Genomic DNA, 8,478 nt, shown 5'->3' with positions numbered 1-8,478 from the left:
TATTTAAGGAGATTGGCTCTCTCACTGGTTGGGGTGACAACAGCTAATTGCTACCAAAGTAAGTACCATGTCAAGTTCCCATTCACCCCCTCCATGAAGTTTTTCTCTGTCCACAGGGAAAGCTAGCAAATGCATTTTCATGGAGAAGGAAGATGTATAAATAGTTGATAAGCCCTATTATTGAGGATTATGACTAAAGATGCTCCAGTAGATCCAGAATATCAGGAGTAAATTAAGATTTGAAGAATTCAGTTGATGTCAGTGAGGAATGTCTTAAAGCGACGTGAAGATGTTAACCAAATAAAATTCCAGAAATTCTCCCATTAGCAGTTTTTAAAATAATCATTCATCAAATATTTATTGAATATCTGTTTGGAAATTGTAACACTTGGAAATAGTGAATGAAAATATCCCTCCCTCATGAAGTTTATATTCTAGAGTAGATACAGTAAAAAAAATATAAATTTTAGTTTGTTAGAAAGTGCTAAGTCCTGGGAACAAAAAAGGCAAGGGATGAGAAACCCTATTCATTCTTTTATTTATTTTTTAATTCATTTAATTCAAAGAATGTTTATTTAGTCCCTGGTATATATCAGACACTGACTCTTTAAACATTAGCGATACAGAGAAAAGGTCCTTGCTGTTGAATTTACAGTCTCTTGGTGAAGACAGAACAAGTAAACACTGTGTAATTGTAGTAAATATAAGTGATAGGACAAAAGTCACTCCAGATGACAGGAGATGATTCTGTAAATAAAATCATATTACTTTGTGACTTTTCCAAGTTCCTGTTGAAGCTATAATCGTCGTTTTGGTAAATTCTTACCAAATTACTGTGCTTAGCACATGGTAATTACTTAATATTTTTTTAATTGAGTTAAATCAAATGTGTGCTTCATGATGTTTCCCAAGTGCAGATGTTATTTAGTTGCATAAAGGTGGTTTTTGTTTTCAAGTTGCTGATTCTTAGTATGTACATTTTTTTTTTCCCAAGTGCCTGCTTTCTACCTATCCTTGTACCTGTCAGTGGGATTTGCTACTTTAACTGCAAAACGAATTTTATTTCTTTTTTGACAAAATGCGCTTACTGAGAAAGCAAAACCAATTTTATTTAATCCCTCCAGCAGCTCAGTATCACTTTCACAAAGAAAACCTTATGGGCCATTGTCTGAGTGGAAATGTGCTACCAGTATAAAATACATGCAGATTTTTTGGAAGAATTGGAAAAAAATTAGGCTGGGCACAGTGGCTCACACCTATAATCCCAGCACGTTGGGAGGCCGAGGTGGGGGGATCACGAGGTCAAGAGATCAAGACCATCCTGGTCAACAAGATGAAACCCGTCTCTACTAAAAAATAGAAAAATTAGCTGGGCATGGTGGCACATACCTGTAGTCCCAGCTACTCGGGAGGCTGAGGCAGGAGAATTGCTTGAACCCAGAAGGCAGAGGTTGCGGTGAGCCGAGAGTGCCATTGCACTCCAGTCTGGGTACCAACAGTGAAACTCCGTCTCAAAAAAAATTGGAAAAAAATTATTTATCTTTTCATATTGAATATGTATTGAAACAATAATTTGTTGTATGAAAGTATATTATTAAAATAATTTCACCTGTTTCTGGATGATTTTATATGTGGCTACTAGAAAATTTTAATTGCACATGTAGCTCACATTATATTTCGATTAGACAGTGCTGAGTTGGAGAAACCACAGTGCAACTTGAATCAATGGCAGTATTTACTGTAATAGCTTATGCTGACTCACAGTTACTGAATCAAATGGGAATATTAAAAGCTTTTATCTTTACAAAACGCTTAGCTGATGCTAAGAAAAAAAAAAACTATTTTGTCCTCAAATTTATTTGATAAGCCTCATGCTTTATCTTTTGACTTAAAATATATCTGGATTTGTATTTTCCTGTTTCTAGCGGTATGACTATATAGATTTCTCAGGACTTAAGGAGTTTATTATTTTTCAATACTTGAAGAATATTTTGTGGAATTATTTTTAAAATAACTACTGAATTGTATACCTGCTTAGTCTTTATTTTAATGTAAAGAAAATATGTACTAAAATTGGATTAATATTTTTTAATTAGTCATAATATCCTAGAGGTTAACTAGTGAGGTCGAGGCGGGCGGATCACCTAAGGTCAGAAGTTAGAGCTCAGTCTGGCCAACATGGCGAAACCCTGTCTCTACTAAAATTACAAAAATTAGTTGGGCATGGTGGTGTGCGCCTGTAATCCCAGCTACTCAGGAGGCTGAAGCAAGAGAATCGCTTAAACCCTGGAGGTATAGGTTGCAGTGAACCGAGATCATGCCATTGCACTCCAGCCTGGGCAACAAGAGTAAAACTCCATCTCAAAAAAATAAATAAATAAAAGTTAACTAGTGAATCCATTATGCAATTGATAAATTACAGCTTGAATCTAATGAGTATGCTCAAATAATGTACAGTTTATAGTGCTTTATTTAAAATACAAAATCCATTATGTCTGTTCTAACACAAATAGCAGACGAGTTAAGGTACACAGAAGATGTAACTTTATTTTATATAATTCAACTTAATATTGACCGGGAGGCCAGGCGCGGTGGCTCAAGCCTGTAATCCCAGCACTTTGGGAGGCCGAGGCGGGTGGATCACGGGGTCAAGAGATCGAGACCATCCTGGTCAACATGATGAAACCCCGTCTCTACTAAAAATACAAAAATTAGCTGGGCATGGTGGTGTGCGCCTGTAGTCCCAGCTACTCGGGAGGCTGAGGCAGGAGAATTGCTTGAACCCAGAAGGCGGAGGTTGCGGTAAGCCGAGATCGCACCATTGCACTCCAGCCTGGGTAACAAGAGTGAAACTCTGTCTCAAAAAAAAAAAATCTTGGCTGGGCCTGGTGGCTCACGCTGATAATCCCAGGACTTTGGGAGGGCGGATCACTTGAGGTCAGGAGTTCGAGACCAGCTTGGCCAACACGGTGAAACCCTGTCTCCACTAAGAAAAATACAACGATTAGCCAGGTGTGGTGGTGCGACTATGTAATCCCAGCTACTCGGGAGACAAGAAGGAGAATGACTTCTTCTCACCCAGGTTGGAGACTGAGGCTGCAGTGAGCTGAGATTGCACCATTGCACTCCAGCCTGGGCAACAAAGTGAAACTCTCAAGATTTTATTTTTCTTTTAATCAGGATCTCATTCTGTCACCCAGGTTGGAGTGCAATGGCTCAATCACAGTTCACTGCAGCCTCTAACTTTTGGGCTCAAGCAATTCCCCTGCGTCAGCCTCCTGAGTAGCTGGGACTACAGCCAGGTGCCACCATGCCTGGCTAATTTTTAGTATTTTTGGTAGAGACGGTTTTGTCATGTTGACCAAGCTGGTCTCAAACTCCTGGTCTCAGGTGATCCTCCTGCCTCTGCCTCCCAAAGTGCTGGGATTACAGGCATGAACCACTGCTCCTGACCTGACACTCTGTCTCAAAAAAAAAAAAAAAAAAAAATATATATATATATATATATATATATATCAGTACATGCTATGTATATAAATGTTTTATGATATTTGTACATACGGATGGATCAATTATACATTTGTTATAATTATATACTTAGTCATTTACACATGTAAAAGCACAGAGCTAAAAATAAAAGTAACTAATCACCTTATGTTGCATAACATTTAATTAAGTCCTACAAAAAGCTACTGCATTGACAACTATCTTTTCAACTTCTCATTGAAGTAAATGATATATACTAAGAACTCTACAAAAAGTTTAGCAAAAATCTATGAACTTTTACAAAAGGAATGTACCAGGGTAACTACACTCAAATCAAGAAACAGATTACTGTATGCCAAAGAGGCACATCAGGAAAAAAAAGAAAAGAAAAGAAAGAAAAACATGTTAATAGCTGGGCAAGTTGGTAAATGACCATAATCTCAGCTACTCAGGATGCAGAGGCAGGAGAATTGCTTGAGACCAGGAGATTGAGACAAGCCTGGGCCACATAGCAAGATCTGGTCTCTTATTAAAAAAAAATAGCCAGACCAGATGCAGTGGCTCACACCTGTAATCCCAGCATTTGGGAGGCCAAGGCAAGTGGATCACCTACGGTCGGGAGTTCGAAATCAGCCTGACCAACATGGAGGAACCCTGTCTCTACTAAAAATGCAAAATTTGCCAGGCGTGGTGGTGCATGCCTGTAATCCCAGCTACTCAGGAGAATTGCTTGAGACCAGGAGATTGAGACAAGCCAGGGCATGAGATTCACTTCAACTGGGAGGTGGAGGCTATGGTAAACCAAGATTACACCACTGCACTCCAGCCTGGGCAACAAAAATGAAACTCTATCTAAAAAAAAAAAAAAATTAGCCAGATGTGGTGACACATGTCTGTAGTCCTGGCTACTTAGGAGGCCAAGACTGAAGGATTGCTTAGTCTAGGAGTTGGAGGTTGCAGTGAGCTGTGATGGTTCCACTGTACTCTAGGCTGGATGACAGAGTGAAACCCTGTCTCTGAAAAAAAAATTATATCAGCCTTGGAACTGATCAGAAAAATGTGATGGCCAGGCATGATGGCACATGCCTGTAGTATCCTACTCAGGAGGCTGAGGCAGGAGAATTGCTGGAGCTCAGAAGTTCAAGACTACCCTGGGCAATATAGTGAGAGTCTATCTTAAAAAACAAAAGCACACACAAATGGCCAGGCACAGTGGTTCACTCTTGTAATCACAGTACTTTGGGAGGCCAACGCGGGTGGATCACCTGGGGTCAGGAGTACAAGACCAGCCTGGCCAACATGGTAAAACCCCGTCTCTACTAAAAATACAAAAAACTAGCCAGTATGGTGGCAGGCACCTGTAATCCCAGCTACTCAGGAGGCTGAGGCAGGAGAATTGCTTGTACCCAGCAGATGGAGGTTGCAGTGAGCTGAGATAACACCATTGTACTTCCAGCCTGGGTAACAAGAGGAAACTCCACCTAAAAAAGAAAACAAAAGGGCCAGGCGCCGTGGCTCATGCCTGTAATCCCAGCAATTTGGGAGGGTGAGGTGGGCAGATCACCTAAGGTCAGGAGTTTGAAACCAGCCTGGCCAACATGGCGAAACCCCATCTCTTCTAAAAATACAAAAATTAGCCAGATACAGTGGCAGGCGTCTATAATCCCAGCTTCTCAGGAGGCTGAGGCAGGAGAATTGCTTGAACCAAGGAGGCAGAGGTTGCAGTGAGCCAAGATTACGCCATTGCACTCCAGCCTGGGCTTCAGAGCAAGACTCCATCTCAAAAAGAAAAAAAAAATACCCCACAAAGAAACATTATTATCAGCAACCCCTCCTTCAGTCATTTCCCAAGGGAGAACTCAACAGAATAAATTAGTTGGATCTGATTTGTGCTTTATATAAACAGAATCAAACAATTTAGATGATTTTTGGTGTCATTAGTTTGCTCATTACAATATTGTTCCTGAAAGGGAAAAAAAAAAAAAAAACACAAAATCCATAAAAAAAAGACAAATTACTTACATGATAGTATATTTATACAAGGAAATACAACACTCAGCAGTGGTTACAGTTGAAGTGGAGGCTGGATACAGTGGCTCATGCTTGTAATCCTAGCACTTTGGGAAGCTGAGGCAGATGGATCACGTAAGGTCAGGAGTTCAAGACCAGCCTGGCCAACACGGTGAACACTGTCTCTACTAAAAATAGAAAAACTAGCCAGGCTTGGTGGTGCATGCCTGTAATCATAGCTACTCTGGAAGCTGAGGCAGAAGAATCTCTTGAACCCGGGAGGTGGAGGCTGCAGTGAGCTGAGATTGCACCACTGCACTCCAGGCTAGGTCAAAGAGCAAAACTCTGTCAAAAAAAAAAAAAGGCCAGGCATGGTGGCTTATGCCTGTAATCCCACCACTTTGGGAGGCCAAAGTGGGCGGATCACCTGAGGTCAGGAGTTCAAGACCAGCTTGGCCAACATGGCGAAACCCTGTCTCTAACGAAAACAAAAATTAGCTGGGCCTGGTGATGGGCACCTGTAATCCCAGCTACTTGGGAGGCTGAGGCAGGAGAATCACTTGAACCTGGGAGGTGGAGGTTGCAGTGAGCTGAGATCGAACCACTACACTCCAGCTGGGCAACAAGAGTGAAACTCCATCTCAAAAAAAAACAAAAAGATTGAAGTGGAAAAAAAAAAGCTATTCCAATTCAGTACATATGGTATTAGCCTATCTAGGTAAACATATTAAAGAGAATAATCTCCTTTTAAGAAGCATATATCATATATGTGCTGTTATATACATTAAACATATTTTAGATTAGAATAATATAGGAAATTAGTGGTCCCTTTTTTTTCTTTCACCACATAAGATGTCCAAGTTGATAACAGTGGTTACTTTGTTGAAGAACTGAAGCAAAGATGGAGACTTCTTTCTAAATTTAGTATTTGTGTCCTGTTTGTGTATTTTAATAAAATGCATTACTTTTATTTAATGTATTTTAAGTAGAAAAATGGAAAGTTGAGGAATCTTTCAAATACAATCTTCATGTTTCATATGAAAGCCTTTGTTGACAACCACACAGTAAGACGTTGGCCCTTGAACTTAAGTTGCACTGTTGAAAAAATACATGAAAATTCTAGGAGAAATTGGCAAGCCACAAAAATTGTTCATTTTAGCTTAGAATCAGTCCATTTTTGCAGTCATCATTTTCGAGCCCTTAAAATAAAATTGGACTGGCAATTAGTATGCATATCTATTACTCAGGAAATCCAAACAGTTTTAAAAGAAAGGAATGAAAAAACAAATAGAAAAGAATGTTTGGGAGCGTTAGCTGCCATTACTAAGGAAACCAACTCTAATTGCCCTCTCTAGTTTAAAACACAAAGCCACAAAGTTTGATAAATAGTAAGAAAAAAAGGCTTAATGAAGGAATGAAAATATACTTTTAAATTATCTCAAGTACTAACAAAAGCATAAAAATATAATAACCTTAAAAATCTAGTTAGAAATTACTTTCCTTATTTCAATTACTCAACAAAAATTTATTGTAAAAAAAATTTATGAGCCGGGCGCGGTGGCTCTCCCCTGTAATCCTGGCACTTTGGGAGGCCAAGGTGGGTGGATCACCTGAGGTCAGGAGTTCAAGACCAGCCTGGCCATCATAGTGAAACCCCATCTTAAAGAAAAAAAAAAAGAAAAGAAAAAAATTTATTCTGAAAAAAAAAAACTAGAAAAAACATAAGAACAAAAAAGAAAAGCATCAAAATTCTATACATGCTGTAACAGTTTCATAACTTCCTTTGTTTACTGAGGGATACACTATAAAGATTTTTGTTTCAAAAAGCATTACCCCCTTGAAGTCAGGTTTTTAATTGGTAAAACAGAGATAATGTTAGCTACCATCTCTCTTGACAGACAGTAATCATTCAACTGCTAATCCACTGCACCTTTGTCTGTCTCTAAAATTGCATTCTTTTCGGTTTTGATTTTGTTTTTGAGACAGGGCCTCCCTCTGTCACTCGTGCTGGAGTGCAGTGACATGGTCATAGCTCACTGCAGCCTCAACTTCCTGGGGTCAAGCAATCCTCCCACTTCGGCCTCCCAAGTAGTTAGGACTTACAGGCACAAATGCCACCATGCCAGGATAATTTTTGAAAATTTTTGGCAGATTGGCTCTCCCTATATTGCCCAGGCTGGATGATGATGATTTGTAGAGATGGGCTCTTGCTTTGTTGCCCAGACTGGTCTTGAACTCCTGGCCTCAGCCTATCCTCTCACCTCAGCCTTCAAGAGTGCTGGGAATACAGTTCTGGGATTACAGCCTCTACCACGCCAGCCAGGCTGGGTTATTTTTAACAGGTGTTTAGTATGCCATTATAGGTATCCATCATAATTTATTTATTAATCCATTATTGCTTGACATTTCTTTTTTTTATTATTTTTTATTTTATTTTATTTCTTTATTTTTGAGACGGAATCTCATTCTGTCGCCCAGGCTGGAGTGCAATGGTGTGCTTTCCGCTCACCGCAACCTCCGCCTCCTGGGTTCAAGCAATTCTCCTGCCTCAGCCTACCAAGTAGCTGGGACTACAGGTCTGCACCACCACGCCTGACTAATTTTTGTATTTTTACGTAGAGACAGGGTTTCTCCATGTTGGTTAGGCTGGTCTTGAACCCCTGACCTCGTGATCTGCCTGCCTCAGCCTCCCAAAGTGCTGGGCTTAGAAGCGTGAGCCACCACACCCAGCTTATTTATTTACTTTTTTAGACAGGGTCTCACTCTGTCACCCAGGCTGGAGTATAGGGGTACAATCACACCTCACTGCAGCCTCAACCTCCTGGGCTCAAGTGATCCTCCTGCCTCAGCCTCCTGAATAGCTAGGACTTCAGGTGCCACCACCACCATGCCCAGATAATTTTTTGTAGAGATGGGGTTTTGTCATGTTGTCCAGGCTGGTCTCAAATTTTGGAGCTCAGGTAATATGCCTGCCTTGGCCTC

The sequence above is a fragment of the Callithrix jacchus genome, chromosome 3 (assembly GCF_049354715.1).
Source record: "Callithrix jacchus isolate 240 chromosome 3, calJac240_pri, whole genome shotgun sequence".
NCBI lineage: Eukaryota > Metazoa > Chordata > Mammalia > Primates > Cebidae > Callithrix > Callithrix jacchus.
This window is presented reverse-complemented; position numbering follows the sequence as displayed.